The following is a 23,066-nucleotide window of genomic DNA, read 5'->3' on the forward strand; positions in this document are numbered from 1 at the left end:
TTTAGACTTGGCTAAGACAAGAGGTTTCTCTGTAGCAGTGCTATATTCTGGTATGAGTTAAAGTGTCTGAGGGGTGCCTGGGTGGCTCAGTCGGTTAGACGTCCGACTTCGGCCCAGGTCACGATCTCACGGTCCGTGAGTTCGAGCCCCGCGTCAGGCTCTGGGCTGATGGCTCAGAGCCTGGAGCCTGCTTCTGATTCTGTGTCTCCCTCTCTCTCTGCCCCTCCCCCATTCATGCTCTGTCTCACTCTGTCTCAAAAATAAATAAACGTTAAAAAAAAAAAATTAAAGTGTCTGAGTTCCCAGATGACTCTATGATGTCTGCAACTCTCCCTCCTGGGGGGGTCTCTCCATACCCTTAAATGCAATCTACTAGAGATTCGGGGATTGTGGACTCTATGCTATTACTTACTTACTCCTGTTTACTACATTTATAAAATTATGTCTGAGACCTTAAAATATCCAGAGAGCAAGCACAAAAATAGTATTTTTCACAATAATAATAATATTTGCAACCATATCATATAAATGCAGATTATTATGGTGTCAAGATGTTCCACAAAATAATATTAGCATTTAGTTTTATAGTTAGAGAATGAAAACAATTTATTTCAAAGATTGGATGGTTAATAGGACTGGTTCTCATGGAACATTGGGTGCATTTCTTTCTTTCAAAAAAAAGAAAATGATTTTAAGTTTATTTATTTATTTTGAGAGAGAGAGAGCAAGTTGGAGGAGGGGCAGAAAAAGAGGGAGAGAGAGAATCCCAAGCAGGCTCCATACCATCAGTGCAGAGACTGATGCGGAGCTTGATCCCATTAACCATGAGATGATGACCTGAACCGAAATCAAGAGTCGAACACTCAATCGACTGAGGCATCCATGTGCCCTAAAAAAGATTTGATATTTAAGCAATCTCCATACCCAATGTGGGGCTTGAACTCACAACCCTGATATCAAGAGTTGCGAGCTCCACCAACTGAGCCAGCCAGACGCCCCATCTTTTAAAAAACAATTTTTTTAATGTTTTTATTTTTGAGACAGAGAGAGACAGACCATGAGCAGGGGCAGGACAGAGAGAGAGGGAGACACAGAATGCAAAGCAGGCTCCAGGCTCTGAGCTGTCAGCCCAGAGCCCGACACGGAGCTCAAACTCACAGACCATGAGATCATGATCTGAGCTGAAGTCGGACACTTAACTGACTGAGCCACCCAGGCACCCCCAGATGCCCCATCTTTAAACCTAATACAAACATTGTGGCAGGCACTGTGGAGGATACAAAAGAAATACACGACAGGCTTCTTAACCTTAAGATATTACAGGTTTTTCAGGAAACATGAACAATACAAGTCTAGTCTGGAGTAAAGAGTTAAATTCAATGTGGTCAAGTGCTAAATGTAACCAATTCAGAGGAGAGTTGAGGGGTCTTGGAAACTGCTCTTCAACAACAGACATGAACATGTGTATACATATGTACACATACACAGACCTCCTCTGTACACATACACAGACCTCCTCATCCCTAATGAAAGAAGCTTGCAATATCACTTTTCCTTTCATTTTTAAAAAGAAAATCAATGATACATTAAAGTATGATATATAGAAAATATGTTCTATTTCAGTTGTGTGTTCTTCAAGACTCTTTTAACATTCCAGCTTTATAAAAAAGTAATTATTTTAAAAGGCAAGCAGCCTTACACATGCATATAGATGCATTTCCTATTGATGAATTTTTTAGGCTGAGCCTTTATAAAACTGGTTATTTAAAAAAAGAAAGAAAAAGAATGAGAAAGAAAGAAAAGAGAATAAAAGGAAAGAGGAAGAAAGGAAGGAAGAAAAGAACTGTTCTCCCTTATTTAACAGAACTTGGTACATTAAGATAAATATTCACTTATTTAATTTAAACCACATATAGTGTAGATTTTTCTGCTTTTAAGAGACACATTTGCATTTCCTAGTTTTGTCATTTTAAACCTCAAAATAGTTTTTGTTGTTGTTGTTGTTTTAGAGAGAGAAGGAGAGCACCAGTGGGGAGAGGGGCAGAGGGAGAGAGCAGGCTGTCACCGCAGAGCCCGATGCAGGGCTCAATCTTACAAACCGCGAGGCCATGACCTGAGCTGAAATCAAGGCTCAACTGACTAAGCCACCCAGGTGCCCCTCAACATAGTCTTTCAAGTATGTTACTTATGTAAAGATTTATCTTTATCCCTGTTAACTATTTGGAAAAATGAATGCTAAAATTATCTTTGGTTCCTACCTCTATGTGGCTTAATTAGGTAAAAATTTTTTAAAATCCAGATTTGAAGAAGCTTGGAGATATTTTAAAACAGAATACATCTATATATGCCTCAGGAAAAACTCAGGGTTTTTATGTCAGGTTTGAAATAAGAACAAAACTGCTTTGAGATACCTGATCACAGAAACACAAATCATGTCTCCACAGACTCTCCAACAATGCTCTCTGCCAAAGCCACTGTGACAGTATATTGTGTAGGAAAAGATACCCTGGGCCAGAAGACAACACATCTGGGTTCTGGTGGCAGCATCTTTACTCTCTTCATCTGTTTTCTTATTTCTGAAATAAAGGTAATAATACCTGCCCTGTCCATCTCTCAGGGTTTTGTGAAGACAGAGTGTGACAATAAATAATTGGAAACATTTTGGGCAAAGCATGTAGAGTGAATTCAAAATTTTAAGATAACTTTTTAAGAAAAAATTGATTTAAGTGAAAATTAAATAAAAATATAATGATACATAGCATTTCATTTTCCCTAGATTGACACAAAGGTCTGGGGAAATTGGGTTTTAGGAAGACTTTAAATTCTATTTCACTTTAAAAGCATTCCACAGTGGTGATTCCAGCGCCTTGTTGAATCTGTTTCTGGTAAAGTCTGGGGGGCATGGAAAAGGTGAATGATGTGGTGAAAAGACACGTAGGGTAGGTAGGGGATCACTGTTAACAAATGGCTGTTAAAATTTGTGTTAAAGAAAGTGTCCAAGATTTAAAAATTTTTTTCTTTTTAAGTTTATTTATTTATTTTGGTGGGGGGAGAGGAAGAGAGAAGGGGAGAGAGAGAATCTCAAGCAGGCTCTGTGCTGTCAGCTTGAAGCCTAATGTAAGGCTTGATCCCATGAACCATGAGATCATAACCTGAGCTGACATCAAGAGTCAGAAACTTAACCCACTGAGCCACCCAGGTGCCCCAGTGTTCTTCCGAGATTTAAGGACTTGTGGCAAGCTTCTCAGAGTCTAGTCCCCATTAAAAGCCATAATGGGTGGAAAAGTCTGCTAAGAGTTAACAGTGTCCTGTTAAGAACTAGTGTTCTTTTTCCCAACTTCATGTCTTTATACCATCTTTCGTGTATTTGTGCTCCTTATCCAACACTCCTCTCTTCCCCCAAAGCCTTCCTAGAACTGGTCCCACCTTCAAGTCAACAGAAGCTTATGAAATACTTTATTCTTGAGGAAATTTCAGAGTTACTTCCTGCTTTTGTTTAGAATTCAGTGATATTGTACCTGTTTTTGTTTTTTGGTTTTTTTTTTGGTTTTTTTTTTTTTTTTTTTTTTGACTAAAGGAAACCAGTGACTAAAATGCTTCCTGATCTGTTCCCCTCCTGCTGCCTCCACCTTGTTTGGAGAGTTCTCATTTATTCATTGCTGGTATTGACAGCTGTTGAAAGGTTTAAATCCATATTATTAATCCAAAATAAATTTGATACAAGCTTATTGCCTAGTAGTAGAGACATGGTTATATAAACTACAATATATCCACTTCCAAGAGTACTGTGTAGCTATAAAAAACAATGCTTAAGTAGCTTCTAAAAACAAGGCAAGAGCTTGTTACAAAGTTAGTTTTTTAAGTGTTAAAAGTAAATCTAATAGAGTCCCAATTATATAAAGATCTTTGAATATAGGTGAATTTTTTTTCTTTATATTTAGCTGTATTTTTCCAATTTTCTATCATGAGCATGTTCATTTTTATATTAGAATGGAGTCTGTTTGTGGTTTTTTTTTTTTCAGCCCAGTACTAAGTAAATTGTTTTCACATTGGTTAATAAGAATAAACACACTTAAAATCTCAACAATGATAAAAATATATATAATATTCTGGGAGAAACTGGTGTATAACAGGTGAGTTCACTACAGACCACTCAGTTTTAAGTCCAGCCTGAGCTCAGCCTGTTACTGTGTAAAGTAGGAAGTGGTGAGATTACTGGAGCTTTGCGGTTGACTTCATGTAACCTTGGCCACAACAGACATACATACCTCGTAAGTCCCCACCACTGCCCTCCCCTTCATCCTTCAAAATCTCGTCCCTTGCCAGCTTCCCATTTTATTTCCATACCTCCCCAATGGCTTAAATCAAGGGACAGGAAGGGAGGGGAAAATGGGGCAGGTCAAACTTAAAGGTATAGGAAAGATTCTTTTTTCCTTACTTCTATCTCTGCAGGCAGGGGAGATCCCTTTGGACAAGTTCTGAGAAACAGAACTATTTCATGTAACTGAGCACTCAACTACTTCAGCCAATGGAGCTTGTGACCCAATTGTGGGAGTGCAGTTGAGTTCCCTTTTATTTCTTAGAGTGACTTTTTAAAAGGCACTGGAGCATGTAGCAGTGTCTTTTTCCCTTTCTTTCTTTTTAACACTAAAAATTCATGGTAATGATCATTATTACCCCATTAACATTTTGTGAAATTGATTAAGACCTAAAGCAGCTTTTCTGGCATAAGAGTGTTGTAATATCATATTCAATAAAGGTTTAGCAGGCAGAGACTGCATAAAGACAGAGCATGGTACATATTTGGAGGTCCTGTAAAAATCTCCATTAGCTCTCCAAGGACACGCAAAAATATTAAAAAAAAAAATTTTAATGTTTATTTATTTTTGAGAGAGAGACAGAGTGTGAGCAGGGGAGGGGCAGAGAGAGAGGGAGACACAGAACCTGAGCAGGCTCCAAGCTCCGAGCTGTCAGCACAGAGCCCTACGCAGGGCTCGAACTCATGAACCATGAGATCGTGACTTGAGCTGAAGTCAGACGCTTAACTGACTGAGCCACCCAGGCGCCCCAAAAGTTTTTAAAAAAATGTATTCTGTGAGGGGCACCTGGGTGGCTCAGTCAGTTAAAGGTCTGACTCTTGATTTTAGCTCAGTTCATGATTTCACGGTTGCCAGATCAAGTCTTATGTCGGCCTCCTCGCTGAGAGTGGAGACTGCATAAGATTCGCTCACTCTCTGCCCCCCCCCCACCTGCTCGCTCGCTCTCCGTCTCTCTCACTACCCCTCTCAAACAAACAAACAAAACCAATAGCATAAAAATGTATTCTGTGGTGCAAACAATATTTTCTCAGTCCTTTTTAAAATGTTGGGGAGGAAATCTTGCTGTTCCTTTTGTAACATATAATTTGTGCAATTATAGGACAAGTCCCCTAAGTACTAACTAGCGCAGGGAAAAAAATAAATATTTACAAGCTGAGAAAGAAGAACTATAAGAGCTGTATGTCCAGGGTACAACTCTCCCCAGGGCTCCAGGAAGGCTGGCAGCAGAGGTCATGAAATGAGAGTTTTCAGTCAAAGCAGAGAAAGAAGAGGGGCCCAGGCTAAGGGAAGGTCAAGTTTAAAGGCACTGCTGTGTGAAAGAGAATCCTCAGGAAAAGGAAAGCTACTTGCTGAGAATAGTTGTAGATGAAGCCAAAGAAGCAGGCATCAGCCATATCACAGGCTGGGGAGTTTGGAGTCTACTGTAAGGACCGGGAGTATCAAAGTGATCTCAGTAAGAGTTTTACTAGGTTGGCACAGCTGTTTTAAAACCATTTCAGGTTGGGGCACCTGGGTGGCTCAGTTGGTTAAGCATCTGACTCTTGATTTTGGCTCAGGGTATGATCTTGTGGTTGTGAGATTGAGCTCCACGTTGGTTTCGCTTTGGGTGGGAAACTTGTTAAGATTCTCTCTCTCTCTCTCTCTCTCTCTCTCTCTCTCTCCCCCCTCCCCCTGTCTCTCCCTCTGTCTCTCTCTCTCCCTTTTTTCTCCCCCCCTCCTTCTCTCCCTTCTTCCCTTTCCCCGTGCCTGGGTGGCTCAGTCAGTTAAGCATTGGATTTTTGATTTTGGCTCAGGTTGTGATACCACTGTGGTGAGATTGAGCCCTGCTTTGGGCTCACTGTAGGGTGTGAAACCTGCTTGGGATTCTCTCTCTACCCCACTGTTGCTTGTGTTTGCATTCTCTCTCAAAATAAACAAATAAATAAATAAACTTAAAAAAAAAGATTCTCCCTCTCTGACCCTCCCTTGCTCCCTTTCTCTCTCTCAAAAATAAAAATGAGTGCCTTTAAGTGGGACAGGTCTTTTCCAGGTCCATACTGCCTCCTACTTTGCTGTATTAAACCCCATGATTTCATGTATTTAAATACTTAGTAGTGAAGGCACTTGACACTGTCTCAAGAAACATCTGGGTAGGCAATGGAGAGTCATAGAAGGACTGGAATAAATCAATGACATGATCAGATTTGCAATTTAGGAAGGTCATTCAGGCAGTAAATTGGAGAATAGGTTTTGTGACAGTTGGCATGAACTGGAGGGAAAGGCTGATCAGAAAGATATTTAGAAGGGTAAAATCTACAGGACCTGATAGTTAATTGTATGTGGCAGATGAAGACGGAGGAGGTTTAAATGGCTTCTAAGTTCTGGCTCTGGTAAAGGGGCAGATTGGAGTGTGATTCACTGAGATGGGAGCTTTGCAACCGAAGTAACAGGTGGGAGCAATGAAAGGACATTCAGTTTGAGACCAGGTATGTCTGATGGTCCTGTGGGGCATTTTTGGCAAACTGTTCAGCAGGCTAGAGATGCTGTGGGTACTTGGCTTTCCCCATGGTCTAGAACCAGGTTGGTTGTTGGGTTGTTGAGCTATTCTTAGCACCATTTGTTTTCCACCTTCTTTGGCTGTATCCCAAGGAAAAGCCTGATTTCTGTTTTCATTTGTTCCCATTTACCTAAATTCTCAGGTTGTATCCATCCTGCAGGGGTTTTAAGGAAGAGGAATGTAATTATGTTTCACCTTCTTGTGCCTATTTCCTCTCTCTTCCACCCATCAGGGAACTGCCCCGTGGTTGTTTGTACTGTTATTGTTAGTAGGTAATTGTGCCTGCATGGTTAACCACCCAGCAGAGCATTTGTGGGCTGCATGTGAACATGAGCTACTACCATGAAGAGGTGGCAGACGCCCAGCCTTTCTGGGGAGCACACCTGGCACAGAAGGCTTTCCTGTCCCATGAACACTGACTTATCTGTAATAGGCCTCCTGCAGGGGTGGGGCTCGGGCTGGGCTGCTTATGGGCTGGAACTAATGGCAAAATCATTCTTAGAAGCTTGGCAGGACACATGCAAAGGAACAAAGTGTTTGCATTGTCCTCAGTAATTTAAAGCTTTCTCCTCTGGACCTGAGAGGAATCTGGGTTCTAGAAATAAAATCTACCCAACTCATGCCTCCAAATGACTAAATTCTTGTGTAATGTTGGCATTTGAAGTTGTCTGCAGAATGAGGCAAATGACCAGTGGGTATGGCCAGGAAGTCCTGCGAAGGACCTTTACAAAGGGTGAGACTGCAGTGGTATCCCTCCATGGGAATGTAGACCACTCTGAACCCTGGTGTGGCTCCATGATGCTTTGGGTAATTCACATGCTACCTTGGGAAAGGGGGAGGTAATATCCAGATTAAAGGTAAGAGAGGTTCATTGAAACACAGTTGGATACATTTGTGTATTTATTTTAACTGTTATTATACTCATTGACAAGTTTTTTAAAAAAAAAGAATGTGAAAAGAAAATTCTGCAGTTTCACCACCCAAAGGGGTGCCTGGGTGGCTTAGTTGGTTAAGCATGCAACTCTTGATTTTGGCTCAGGTCGTGATTTTACAGTCATGAGATTGAGCCCTGCATCAGGCTCCATGCCCAGCTTGGATTCTCTCTTTCCCTCTGCCCCTCCCCACTCATGTGCATGTGTATATGCACTCTCTCTCTCAAAAATTAAATTAATAAATTAAAAAACCCCAAATCCTTTCCTGCAGGTACATGTACAAAACATTATTTTTATTAATGATAAATCATGTTGTACATTTAGGGGTTTTGTTCCTTATAAATTAATATATACTTTACATAGAATGGAATGTATAGATGTTAAGTGTACATTTTGATGAATTTTGGCAAATGTATACCCACTCTGTCCCTGACCTCTCCCTCAAGCCATATTCCAAGATTAGAACATTTCCATCACTCTAGAAATTTCCCTTACCTCTTTTCAAATCAGTCTCTACTCTCTTCATCTGCTCTCCACCCTCCCAGGCAACCTCTGTTCTGATGTCTGTTGCTACAGATGGTTTTGCCTGTTCTCAAACCTCATATAAATGGAAACATACAATTGCAAACACTTTTGTACTGTTTTTTTTTTTTTAAATCTAGTAACACATGTGAATGATTTCCACCTCAGTAGTATTTATCCACAGCATCACTTTTAATGGAAAAATAATACTGCTTTTTATGAATGCAGTGTATCATATTTATTTATTTAACCAGTTCCTATCAGTGGACATTTTGATTTCTTTAATTTCCTCTTTTCCCCTCTTCCTTCCTTCCTTCCTTCCTTCCTTCCTTCCTTCCTTCCTTCCTTCCTTCCTTCCTTGTTATTATAAACATCCCTCATATCAATATCATTATAGGCAAGCCTTTGCATGTGAGGCAATGTGAGGTTACATTCCTGGAAGTGAAGTTGCTGTGTCAAATAAACGCGTCTTATTTAAAGAGATATTGTCAAATGATCTCCCAAAAGACTGCCTTAGTTTATTTCTTAGTATTGTCAAAACATCATGTAAACTTGTTTTCTCAAACCCCCACCAGCATTGAGAATTGGGGGGAAAATCTTTGATCTTATTCAGTTTCATAATGTAAACCTGATATTTCATGTGAATCTGTATTTCTTTTACTATTCTTAATGAGATTGAAGACTTTTTCTTCTGAGTAAGATTTCATTTCCATTTGTCATTTTACAGTAGAAATAATTGGTCTTTTTTAAAAAAATTAATTTTCCAGGGGCTCCTGGGTGGCTCAGTTGGTTAAGTGTCCAAGTCTTGATTTTGGTTAAGGTCATGATCTTACAGTTAATGGGTTCAAGCACTGTGTTGGGTTCCACACTCACAGTGTGGAGCCTGCTTGGGATTCTCTCTCTCCCTTTCTCTCTCTCTCTCTCTCAAAATAAATAAATAAACTTATCCAAATGATCATTAGCTGATTATGGAAAAAAATAATCTTATTGAAGATGGAGGATAAAAGTAAACCAATGAACACAACCAGAAGCCAAATTTTCTGTCTGTTACTTTTAGCCAATGGTTGATATTAGCCTTATTCTATAATTGATTTTGCCTAATTTTTGCTTTTCGGGCAGTGTTTTTGTTTTCAGTTACTTTTAGAAAGGTTTTACTTCTGCTTGCAAAAAAATTAAATTTCAGTTTTGAATGACTAGTTTTTTAAATAAAATTAATCCACTAAGGATACCTTTAAACCAGGACATACCTTAGATATTTTAAGAATTATTAAGGGAGAGCGAAATAGCCAGTGTTTAGGAAGCCATTTGATTTTTTCCAAGTTATCCAGCAACAAAGTTAGTAAGTGAGGTTTGAAAACATTCCAACCTTTTGTGTCAAATCCCGGGTAGGTCTATACCATCTTTTTAGTATATCATAATTTTATTTCAAACTTTGATTATCAGCATCATCAATAGGTATAGGCAAAGAGGTTCCTTTTTAAAATTTTTAAGAGAACCATTGGTGTTTTAGTGTAGCTCAATTGAACCTGGGATAGCTCAGTTCCTTATTTGTAGAATTGAGAGGATTGGTTAAATTTACCCCATAGGTCTCTTTGGGACCTAAAACTCTTAAGATAGAGAAATGTATCATTGTTATAGTAAATGTAAGTAAGATTTTTTATGATAATAGAGATTAATAAATACCATTTTGGTAACTTCTTATTTTGAGAATGTCCAAAGAGTCATTTAGAGATTCAATAAGCATGTAGGCAGTAGGTAGAATGCAGATTCTGGAGTTGTAGGCAGTTTTGGGTCTGAAATCCAGCTCCATCACTTCCTATTTGTGTAGCCTTTAGCTAATTAACTTAATCTCTCAGTTTCTCAGTTTGCTCATTTGTAAATGGGCGTAACAATTGTCTATCTCAAATCATTGCCTGATACATAAGAAATATCCAGAATATGGTAGCTGCTGTTATTATTTTTATAATCATCATCATTGTCATCATCAACACAATCAGGAATGTATAGAATCAGAGAAGCAGAAGCAGCTGTCACTTCATTATTCATCAATCCACTCTAATTTATATTGAAACTTTTGATTGGTTATTTGTATTATCAAGTATACAATGCATCTGATCCCCTCATCCCATTTGGAAGGATATAATAGCTGAAAACCTTCTCTGTGCCTTTCAGGTTCTCCTTTGTAACTAAACTGCTCTCTCAAATTGGTGGTAGTGAAGTCCATTCACTTTGTGAAGGTCCAGTGATCTGGAAGGAAGCCTGGAACTCCTTGTGGCCTGAATGTACTCATAACCTCTCCCCTTGTGAGTGCCTGCCACAGTGGCGACAGAGAAACCACCCTGCAGGTCACTAGAAGGTGTGCAATTGCTCCCCACTACAGACTCCTAGAGAGACAGGTATGAACCGTCGGTGGCCCTGAAACTCCCCTGCAGTGTTCTACTAAATCCTCTCTGACTATATGTGACTTGACCTGGAAGGTCCCCTTTTGTTTTGAGGACCTTACTGACTGTCATTTCCAACCCTCCCTTCAGCTAACCTATGTCATAGCACCTGTGCCTTAATAATGAGTAATGCATGAGTCTGTCTCCCTTACTAGCCTAGATAAGAAGCTCAATAAATGTGTATGCAGTGGATAAAGGAATGCATGAACAAAACAATTCCCATCCTTGATAGTGATGTTCAGGATTTGCCCAAGACCCAAGTTTTCAGACATCTCACAAATACTTTAACTCCTTCAAAATTTTGGAACCTGTCCTACTTCCCCCACCAGGAGGGCTCCCTCATGTCTACCTATCACTGTCATGCATTCTTCCTGAAGCTCTACATATGTTATCTAATCTTCACTACAACCCTGAAGGCTGGTTGAGGACACCTAAAACTCAGAGTTATAAAGCCACTAGCCCAAGGATCAATATGGGGAGCAAATGGTTTGGATTCCAGGTTTGTCTCACTCCAAAGCCCAGTGCTCTTTCCACCATACTACATTGTCTCCAGAAAGAGGACTGGCAGGTGGTGAGATCTGTCACCTGGTTGTCCCATCGTCTCAGGTGTGTGTGAGTAGAACTCCAAGGCTTTCACCAATAGGTATCACCGTTTTGAGGCATGAGAGCAGGTGGGTGGTAGAGTCTGTTTTGAATGTGGCAGAAGAGCTTGAAATGTCACCACCAGCTGTCATGGATGTTTAAATTTCTTCTGGCTCAAGGGATTGTTCCCCATTAAAGCAATTGAATCTATCTGGGAGGAGGAGGGCATCTGCAGTAAGTCATTTACATCTTGTATGTCTTATCAATTCAAGCCCAAATGACATAGGTTTGGAAAGTGACATATATGTGACACATATGTCAGCCTAAAGAAAGAGGTAAACTGAGGCAAGCTCAAAGGACCAGAAATTGAGTTTATTTGGGAATAGTGGAGGAATTGCAATTTGGGAAATTCATGCTATAGCGAGCTATAAGGGTTTGGGGTGGACTTGTGAACAAGGAATGCAAAGATGGGAAAGTCTAGCCAGAGTCCAGGTGGTAAGTTCATTGGCTGGAGGATGGGGAGAGATTCTTGCTGGATGTTCACTGATGAGGAGATAAGCCCCATCTTCTGTAAATCAGCTGTTTGTGGGAAATCAGTGTCTTAATTCTTAAGTTCTGTTCTTCTGAGGGCATGTGCATGAGATTCCTCATATAATATCCTCCAGTTCAATTTGAGGTTGCAGTCCTTTCCCATGGTGTAGTTATATATAGAGAGAAATGTATATTAATTAACATTAATAAACATATATTCTTTCACATAATGTGGTTCTAGAGAGATAATTGAACATATATTAATACCAATAAAAATATTTTTTTAATTAAGACAGCCTCTTGGTATCATTCTCCTGGATATGTGTTATGAGGAGATGTGTTAAATTAGTTTTTTTGTTTGTTTTTTGGAGCAAAATTTTAATTGTTCTTGAGTCATCTTATAAATATAAGAGATTGCTTTTGAAGGGAGTACGAAGAAGAATTTTGTGTATTTTAATTTTCTAGAAGATTAATCTGTTAAATGTATGTTTTGGTATTTTTATAAGGGCTGTATTTATATATTAGAGTAGCTTGTTTTTTGTTTTTTTTTAATTCTAAAGCAATACGTTAGAACTAAGTTAAAGCAATGAAATTTCATACTTTTCATTTTTGCTGCCTTAGAATGGTCACAGTAAACTCAATGAAATATTTCTAGAAAGATATAAATACCATATTGTGTCTTCGTATTGTCAAAGTTCCAAGGTTTCTTTTTTTGTGGGCTTTTTTTTTTTTTTTTGACACATCATGATAAAAGCAATATTAAGTTTGCATTTCTGGGAAGAGTTAGTTTCTTATTATAAAGGAGTTAATACCGGATTTAGTGTTATGAGGTCCCAAGAAACAGCATTTTTAAAATCAGAAATAGCCTGACAAGAGAACAATGTACATCATTAGATGCAATTGCTGCATAAGTGGTCTTTTTGTGTTAGAGAGTGCAGTTTATAGTAATTGAAAAAAATCCCATGTGCCATTTTCATTGTTTGCTCCATTTGTTTGCTTTCTATGTGATTGAATTTCACACAAAGGAGAGAATGAAAATAATTTTCAGGTGCATCATTGTATTTTCTATAGATTCTTTAATTTTAGAGCTTAGCTCTTGTTAAGTATTCTCCAGGGCGTGTGTATTTGTGTGTGTGTGTGTGTGTGTGTGTGTGTGTGTGTGCGCGCGCGCGCGTGTGTGTGTTATGCCATTCAAAGAAGGAGAGTGACATTTCTTTTGAAACCAACCTCTGATTTGGTTGAATGTTACATTTTTTAAAAAACAACAAAAATTGGCTTTCAATCACATTTTGAGTTTATTTCTAGACATTTGCCAAAGCAAGCTTTATTGAAATTAGGAGACAAAATTATATTTTACATTTGCTAGTGTTGTGTTTCCAAAGCCACAGAAACACAGATATATAACACTCTGCCACACAAATATTATTTTAAAAAAACCCAATATATGAGATGCAGTTCTCGATCACACCATATTTTCCACATCTTTTTGTCAGTGGGTGTTTATACTTGGGTGAAATAAATTTGGGGAAAAGGATATATGTCCTCATTTTGAAGCAGCAAATCTTTGCTACTGTTTCGTTTTATGAATGGTGCATGGAACTGGCTTGTGGGAGTAAATGGGGAAACTGTAAGACATAAATAGAGTAACATTCAAGGAAATAGGGGAAAGGCAATGAAAATGGCTTGCATGGATAAACTATAACTATAAACTCATGGATATGAGGAACAGAATGGTTTGCTTTTAAGTTTAATTTTTGTAACTTGCTGCTACTCAGCATTACTGTTAAATACTTAACAGTGCATACTTAACAAGGCATTTTCTGAACACAGATCTCTGAATCTCATTATATTAGCTTTTAATTATTAAGAGGTGGTTCTGTGAGACTCAGAATCCTGTGAGCCATTGGGAAGAAGGAACTAGTGCAATTTTAGGAGTGAGGACAGTATTGATGGATCAGAAGGAAAGTAGCTCAAAATTTTGTATTCTTATAAGAAAACTGTCCCTAAGAGAGAACTCTCCTCCTTTCAATTTATCTCTCACAAGAGATAATGAGTAAATGGGGATTCAGTATCATCCAATCTAGGCTTTAAGATTCAGACTTTAAAAAAAACCTCATAGCTGTTTACTGAAATGATTTTGTTCTAGAATATTATAATCAGCAGTCTTAGTGTAAATGCTCATGTTGTGTATTTAGAGCATGTTGACTTTGGGATGCTCTGGGTGAGTTTCCACACCACATTTTATATTGTGTGAAAATTTTATTATTAAAATCTGTATTGGGGGCACCTGGATGGCTCAGTCAGTTAGGTGTCCAACTCTTGGTCTTGGCTCAGGTTATGCTCTTGGGGTTTGTGGGATTGAACCCCATGTCAGACTCTGTGCTGACAGCATGGAGTCTGCTTGGGATTCTCTCTCTGCCCCTCCCCCATGCACATGTGGTCCCTCTCTCTCTCAAAAGCAATAAATAAACTTAAAAAAATCTGTATTGACTCATTAGGATATGTAGAAAATATGACAGGCATAGTGGCACAACTGACTTTTTTGAAAACGAATAATCCAAGATCCTGGTGAATAATTTGTCGCCTCTATAACATTTATAAAAATCTATGGCTCTAAGTAAGATACAGTCTTCAAACATGTATTCTTCTTTTTTTTTATTTTTTTATTTTTTTACTTTTGAGACAGAGAGAGACAGAGCATGAATGGGGGAGGGGCAGACAGAGAGGGAGACACAGAATCGGAAGCAGGCTCCAGGCTCTGAGCCATCAGCCCAGAGCCCGACGCGGAGCTCGAACTCACAGTCTGTGAGATCATGACCCGAGCTGAAGTCGGACGCTTAACCGACCGAGCCACCCAGGCGCCCCAAACATGTATTCTTCTAACAAGCAGAATGGTCAGTGTTGGGAGACATTTTCCACGGGCCTCTCACATTTCTGCCTATCTTGTGAGCAGATGCACTGACTGTATTCGTTCTAGACTATCCTTTCAAGGATGTTTGTATAGCGAATGGTCTTGGAAAATAGAGGTCCTGTCTCCTTCTGGAGAAAAGGAACAGGTTTATTTGCTGCCTATTATAAAAGATTCAGCGTTCCTTTCCTGTAATGCAAACCAGTGCATGTGCAGATGTTATCTGGGCCCTTTCATGTCACCTTGTGGGGATTGAGACTCTGAGAACCAGTGTAAGAGAGTGCTGATACTCTGGCTACTGGCATTGATGTGAGTAATAACATACTTTGTGTCTGACTCAGGAGTCTCATGTCTTTTACCAGCGTGCATAAAACTGTGGTAGGCTTACTGGTTAATTTACAAGTAAGATACAATCTCAGAGCCTTCATAGTCCTTGAGAGTTTTCAGTACCATAGTTCATAGACAAATTTCTTCTTTATGTGTGCCTGTAATTGTTAAGACCTTCCTAGATGTATAACTAATAAAAGAAATGATCTTCTAAGTAATACTAAATACTAGGGGCACCTGGGTGGCTTAGTCAGTTAAGTGTTCAACTCTTGATTTCAGCTCAGGTCATGATCTCATGGTTCGTGAGATTAAGCCCTAAGTCAGGCTCTGTGCCGACAGCATGGAATCTGCTTAGGACTCTCTCTGTCCCTCTCCCGCTTTCGGGCTCTCAGTCTCCCTCAAAATAAATAAATAAACTTAAAAAAAAAAAAGGAAGCTTTTAAAAAATACTAAATACTAAGTAATCTTCCAAAATAATTCTTAAGATTCTTAGTGTTGTCTTCATTTCCCACCATATGCCCCACCTAAATTGTTAACTAGAGCCAATTTTCAATTGAAAATATTTTTTAATGTTTATTTATTTTTGACAGACAGAGAGCATGAGCGGGGAAGGGTCAGAGAGAGAGGGAGACACAGAATCTGAAGCAGGCTCCAGGCTCTGAGCTGTCAGCACAGAGCCCGATGCGGAGCTCAAACTCACAGACTGCAAAATCATGACCTGAGCCAAAGTCGGACACTCAACCGACTGAGCCACCCAGGCACCCCAAGAGCCAATTTTCAATTTAAGGAAAGAAGAAATCAATTGAATCTTTACCCCTAAAAATTCCTTGGCTGACAGAACTTTAGATATCACTCATTTCAAAAAAAGAGATTAGAAAGCTAAAGCTGGAATCTACTAAGGTCAACAGAGTAAGTAGGGAACCTAGCCTGGGATGGAAGATTCCTTTTAGTTCAGGTCTAATCCAGGATACTTACTAATGATGATAGTCTGTGTTTTCTTTTCTTGTTAGATAGAAACACCGTATTTTCTCCTTAACATTTAAAAATGATAAAATACCAGATTAAAATAAAATCAAATCAAAAAGATAAAATAGGTCTGGAATGGTAATGTGACACCCTGGTTAAGAGTGAGACCTCTGGTGTCAGCTAGACTAGGTTTGTGTTTTGGTTCCATCTGTGTAACTTTAGAGCAAGGCTTTGATTTAGCTTCTCTATGTCAGTTTGTCAACTTCAAAAAGGAAGTTAGAGCAATACTCCCTTAGAGAATGGCTGTCACGATGAAATGAGGGAATGCAACACACAGTGCAAGGCACCTGGTGAATTCTCATCAAATGCTAGTGATTATAATTAGATATTTGTTCAATGTGTGCCTGACAATTAACAAATGACTTAGAAAACTGGTCAACAAATAATGCAATAGCATTCATTATTCATCCCAAACAAATGGTTTTTAAGATGGAGACAATTGCACATTGATCAATTTCTTTGCCATTAGTGCAGTTCACATGTTTTTTGTGTTCCTTTTTGGGTCTTGCTGGGAATTAATTCCAATCCTGGCTCCCCCATAAATGATGTGGCCCTTAGGGACTCAGGAATTTTATTTCCACTTCAGCAGCTTTATAGGCACTTCTCTATCAGAATAAAAGTAGGGATGTCAAGTTTCTTGGCCAAAAGCTTCACTTTTATTTTCTTTCAGAGCCATCTAAAAGAATGTTTCCTTTTCCTCTGTTATTTGCATCTTGTAAAGCCAGTAAGCTGACCTTAGGATCCTATTATCTTTTGTTCACATAATTCACAAAAGCTACTGTCAATAATTCTATGATTATTTTTTCCTAAAAATTAAAAACTTTTAACTATTAATGAGTAAAAAATAGAAATGTAAGAGTTCTAGAAAATATGACTGTCCATTTGTTCTCAAACAGTAAACAAATAGCATGTTCACTGCTCCATAGAGAAGTGAGAAAAATAATGTACAAAATCTTTGTTAAAGCTAAATATATTAATAAAAGTCATTTATTTTGATACTGTATTCTCCCTAAATTTTTAGTGTTATTAAGATATATTTTTTCTATGAAATATTGCTTATGTACTGGGTTTTTAAAAAATGTTTTTATTTTGGTAAAGTAAAAAAAAAGTCAAACTCATATTGCCTTAAATTCTTTTTTTTTTAAATTGGCTTTTGAAATCCCAATGTCTAAGAACCAGGAATAATTATGATAGTGAACACTTATGTAAGGCATATTATAAGTCAGTCTCTGTTTTAAGAGCTTTATACACATTAGTTTATTTAATTCCTTTTTTTTAATGTTTTATTTATTTTTGAGACAGAGAGAGACAGAGCATGAATGGGGAAGGGTCAGAGAGAGAGGGAGACACAGAATCCGAAGCAGGCTCCAGGCTCTGAGCTGTCAGCACAGAGCCCGACGCGGGGCTTGAACTCACGGACTGTGAGATCATGACCTGAGCCGAAGTCGGACGCTTAACCGACTGAGCCACTCAGGCATCCCTAAAGATTTATTTAGTTTATTTAATTCTTAACAGCAACTTTATGAGGTGAGAACTGATTATACCCAATTTATAGGTAAGGAAACAGAGACACAGAATGGTTAAATAACTTGCCCAAGGCCACACAGCTAACAAGTGGTGAAGCTAGGGTTAAAACCCAGGATCCCTAAGCTAATCTCTTCCTTTTATTCCTTTCACTGAGCTAGAAATCTCAACCCAGTATTTGAATATGTGGAGGGCATTTTGGCAATGTCTAGCAAAAAGTTCAAAAATACATCTGTGCTTTGACCCAGCATTTCTAGGAATTTTTTCTAAGGAAACAACGAATTATGCCAAAATATATGTACAAGGGTATTAATTACAGTGTTATTTTCATTGGGGAAAAATAGAACTAACCAAACTCCCCACATGTAGGGGATTATTTAAATAATACATAGGATAGCCATGCAAAGGAATACTAATAGTTTTTAATTGATTTAGGTGTTTAAAGTGTGTCTCACAAAATCCTGGGGTTCATCTGACCTGCATTAGGGCTCTGCAGATTTTTTATCTGAATTCCATAAACGTTGATGGAGATTGATATATGGTTGTCTCATCACTCCTGATTGAACTTTTTTGTGTTTGTAAAACATGTTCTCATAGATCTAACATGAGTAAATACTCTACATTTTTTTTCAGAGAGAGAGAGAAGGAGAGCACACACAAGCAGGGGAGAAGGGCGGGGAGAGAGAGACAAATTGAGAAAGAATCTTAAGCAGGCATCACGCTCAGTATGGAGCCAGACTGAGGGCTTGATCCCAGGAACTGAAGTCAAGACACTCAATGGACTGAGCCATCCAGGTGTCCCAGTGCTCTACATTTGAATAGTAGGCCATCTCTATGGGTCCACTGATGTCTTTTTTATTTGTTTGTTTTTTAAATGAGGATGCTATGCAGACTAAGCCAATTTTCAACATCAGCTCTCTAGTCATGGTGTGATAACACGTGTTCCCATTAGGGTTTTCTGGCTGGCCAAACTTGTCAGCCTGTCTCCAATATTTTTCTTCTACTGAACACAATTGTACTTCGCTTTGCTAAACTAGCCTGTAATCAGCAGAATTCCTGAAAGATTCTTCCCATTATATTTTATCCAACTTTATGTAAAAAGCTTTTCTGGTCTAATCAACTGGAGTTCTTCCTTGAAACTACTGAAAGAGGTAAGTGAATCAGTGACTAGTATCGACAACACAAATAGCTTAAAAACTCTTAAAAATGTGACTGTATCATGGTGTAAGGTAAGTACAGTTGTTTTAACAGACTTGTGAATTTCCTTTAGCTCTTCACTGTGGGACGCTGGCAAGTGTTTTTATCTTTCTAAGCATTAGATTTTTTGTCAGTAAAATGGAAATTATCATCTTTGGGTTATGAGGGTTACATAAGATACATCTGAGCATTCAACAAATGTTGACATAAAAGGAGTATGGCTAGTTTAGATGTGGGAGTCAGGGAATGTTCCATCAATTTAATTTTTCCCCTGTTCCCATCACCCCAAATACTGGAGGTAATTTCAGACATCTTAAGTAATAAAAAGATAGGAATGAATATATTAGACTTTTAATTTTAAAATGTTTCCTACTTTTTACCCTCAGAAAATCTCTAACTTCCATCTATGTAGAATTCTACAACTTACATTAAAGATAATATTATATTCACCCTTTGCTGTGTAATCTTGCAGAGTTCTTTAGCCAAAAGCAATAAATTTCAATCTGCAAGATCAAAGACTATTCAAATACTGTGAATCTAAAATATTGCACTACATTTTAAACTTGTGGTCCATTTATACAAAGTCTCATTGCACCACTTCTTGGCCTTTTGGCTAAGATCAAGTGCAGTACACTCATTGCCATAGGAGGAGCATCTCAATTATTTTCTTGTGGTGGTGGTAGTTTTATGGAATTGTCTTTCCATTCTCCACCCCACCCCCCCACCCCCCATCTCATTTTCCTTGGCCTTCTCTGAGTTGAGTGGCCTTCTGATGGGCTTCCATAGTCTTTGAATTCCAGAAGTAATCTGGGGTGCATTTTTCTGTCAGTATGTATGGGTCTCCCCTAACAGATTATGAATTTGCACTGGGCAAGAACTCTGAGTGTTCCTGGCAAACCCTCACTCTTGGCCCCTAATATGTACAGCTTTGCCACTGCTATTGGCCCTGGGGGCCTGTGCTAATCCCATCATGCCTCTCTCCCCTTAATGTCAGCCTTGGTCCCCCAGGTCATCTCTCATTCTTTGGACTCTGATCTCCACGTGGCCTCCTATGCCCCTTTTCTGATGCCATGTCTCACTGCTCCCCAACTTCTGAAACCCTTCCACAGTGACTTCATGGCATCCTCCCTCTACCTCACTTCTTGGATACTCTCTTCAGCTTCTTGCTACAGTGGTGACCTGGCTCTCTTGAGAACACTGGTTCCTTTCCTGATGGCTTTTTTTTCTCCTACACTCCTCATATCATGGGCCCACAAGCAGGGTCGGTGCTGCAGACTGAATGTTTTTGTCTCTCTCCAAATTCAAATGTTGAAACCTAGCCCCCAATGGGGTGTTCTTTGGAGGTGGGGCCCTTGGTAGGTGGTTAGGTCATAAGGGTGAAGCCCTTATGAATGAGATTAGTGCCCTTATTAAAGAGATTCTGGAGAGCTCCCTTGCCCCTTCTGCCTCATAAGGACAAAGAAGATAGCCATCCATGGACCAGGAAACTAGGTCTCACCAGACACAGAATCTGCTAGTGCCTTGATCTTGGATTTCCAATGAGAAATAAATGTTGTTTATAAGCCACCACATCAATGGTAGTTTGTTACAGCAGAGTGAATGGACTAAGACAGGGGATTATCCTTATTACTGCTTCCAGAACATTCCCCTTACCCCTCAGAGCTCCTAACCAATTCTGACTCTCAAGTCATCAGGCTATACCCTACCTGTAGTCTTCTATTACCTCCTTCTTCTAACACACACCCTCGTTCCTTAAAATTTTAGCTCCAGATCCCTCCATCCTGCACTACTTCTGCCATACTTCTTGATGATTGTTTTATCCTCATAAGTTATTTTTTCATTATCTTGGTTTTCTTTAGATTCCCCTTCTCCAATGACCTTGCCCCTACCCTACCTCATGTACTCACTCCCACAGTTAGTTCTTGGACTTAGTCATTACTAATGACTGTAACCTGTCCCTAATCTCAGTCTTAAGTGCTGGCTATTATTGTTACTATTATTACTTTTACAGAATTTGTTGAGTTAGATTGCTCACGAGTTGGCTCATCACAAGCAAATGAATTACAGCCCCATTTGCTCTTTTCAGGGGCTGTGGTATGGGTGACTTGAGAACAGGCAGAGAACCAAGAGGAGCTGAATAATGAAGGGATTAAGAGCTTTGAATTAAGCCAGGAAGAAAGAAGTAAAGTCTGGGGGACAGGAGTGTAATAGAACAATATTCTATTGTGGAAGAAAGGGATGGTAAACCCGCATGTCAGGAGGTGAGATATTGGCTAAGGAACAGTAAATAGATTATAAACTAGAGGTTTGCAGGGTCAGCAAGGGTAGAATAGAGAGAGGCAGCCCCAGGAATGCAGGGAGAAGAAAATGTTCCAGAGCACACAGTAGTGGCTGAATAAATATTTGTTGAATCAATGAATAAATTATATGCCTCCAGGCTTAGGGTTTTATTGTTTTCTCAACCTGTTTTGGGTCCAGAAGTGCTAGGTATCACATTTTAGGCAGGTAAGGGAGTGGGGAAGTTCTATGCAGATAGATTAGAAAGGGCTTGCACTTTTTAAGGTTGTAAGCAGCTTTGTGTCAGCAATGTATAGTTTGGATCTCAGCACCTCCATCTTTGGGGATAGGTTGGGAGCAGATGGATAACATAATAATGTGGAAAGGTTCCAAAGTCCATTTAAAAAATTTTTTTTTTACATTTATTTATTTTTGAGACACAGAGACAGAGCACAAGTGGAGGAGGGGCAGAGAGAGAAGGAGACACAGAATCCGAAGAGGCTCCAGGCTCTGAGCTGTCAGCACAGAGCCCAGTGTGGGGCTCGAACACACAAACCATGAGATCATGACCTGAGCTTACGTTGGACGCCCAACCGGCTGAGCCACCCAGGTGCCCCCCAAAGTCCGTTCTTGAACTACTGTCCCCACTCAGTAGTCTTTATACTCTTTGAACCTGGGCTCCTACAATCTCTGAAACCAAAAATTCTTCTCTTAACACTCTGCTGTGACCTCCCTTTCTAGTCATTTGAGACAAGGTCTAGTTTGAAATGAAGAGTTGGATGACTGGGGGTATTAGAGATTTGTCTCTTTTGTTGGGTAAAAAAAAAATATTGATTTATGATGGAACTCTTCTTTCTGTGTCAGACATTATAGACATTTTCCTCCTTTTCAGTATTCACCATCTTCCAAGGCAAATATTAATTACATTATTCTTACTGAGGTCTGAAGAGAGTCTACAACTTGGGCCAGGTGTGGAGTGAGAGGTGGAGAGAAGATTCAGACTCAAGGTATTCCCCTGTGCCACATGTTTGCTTATTTTCTTCTGGTGAAATATACCACTAGATGTAAACTTGCTGAAGTTAGGCATTGTTTTACTTTTTTCACCTTTGTGTCTTTCTCAGAGTTTAACATCATCCTGACACTAAAAATATTGAATAAAGAGCAGTTGGGTTGAATTAAATGTAGATGAACAAAGGCTGCTGACCACCAACCAATCTTCCCCCTCTGCCTGCTGACATTTCCACCCCAGCCATCACAAGACTGTCTTCATAATTTGCCTCTTCCACTTTCCCCTCCTAAGGAAATGCTTGTCGTTACAGGAATCTGCCTGGTCCAATGAACTGTAGGCATTTGACCCCTAAAGAAATTTGCAAGCATTCTTTTCCTAGTGGCTTCTGTGCTTACTGGGGGCTAATAGTTTCCCTTACTGTCTCTGCTTGCTCTTATTTCGTTCTTGTATCTGGAGGTGTAGCCAAGGATTCTTAAGAAAGGTATATATGGAATTTTTGTATTGACCCCCCAGGACAACACTATAGTAGCCTGGGTGTTTTCATATTATTCAAGTAAGTTTAATAAAAAATTTAAAAATATATAATAAACAATTGTCTTCATTATTTTTTAAGTTTATTTATTTATTTTGAGAGAGATAGTGCACAAACAGGGGAGGGGCAGAGAGAGAGAGAGGGAGAGAGAGAGAGAATCTCAAGCAGGCTCTGTGCTATCAGTGCAGAGCCCCACATGGGGCTCAGTTGCACGAACCATGAGGTCATGACCTGAGCCAAAAATCTTGAGTTGGACGCTTAACCGACTGAGCCACCCAGGTGCCCCCAAAGTTATTACAATTTTATTGACAATATTCCCTATGCTATACTTTTCATTCCCATGACTTACTTATTTTATAACTGGAAGTTTGTTCCTCTTAGTCCCCTTTACCTATTTCGCCTA

The 23,066-nt window shown here is 39.2% G+C and overlaps 1 long non-coding RNA gene across 1 annotated transcript; it reads left to right on the forward strand.

The window, feature by feature from the left end:
* Positions 1-10,485: 10,485 nt before the first annotated feature.
* On the forward strand, positions 10,486-22,444 carry LOC109265328 (uncharacterized). Its single transcript, XR_002079131.2, has 3 exons — positions 10,486-10,705; positions 22,015-22,129; positions 22,244-22,444. It is a non-coding gene; the product is annotated as an uncharacterized LOC109265328 (long non-coding RNA).
* Positions 22,445-23,066: the final 622 nt, after the last annotated feature.

The sequence above is a fragment of the Panthera pardus genome, unplaced genomic scaffold (genome assembly GCF_024362965.1).
Source record: "Panthera pardus isolate Hobbes unplaced genomic scaffold, ASM2436296v1 HiC_scaffold_6, whole genome shotgun sequence".
NCBI lineage: Eukaryota > Metazoa > Chordata > Mammalia > Carnivora > Felidae > Panthera > Panthera pardus.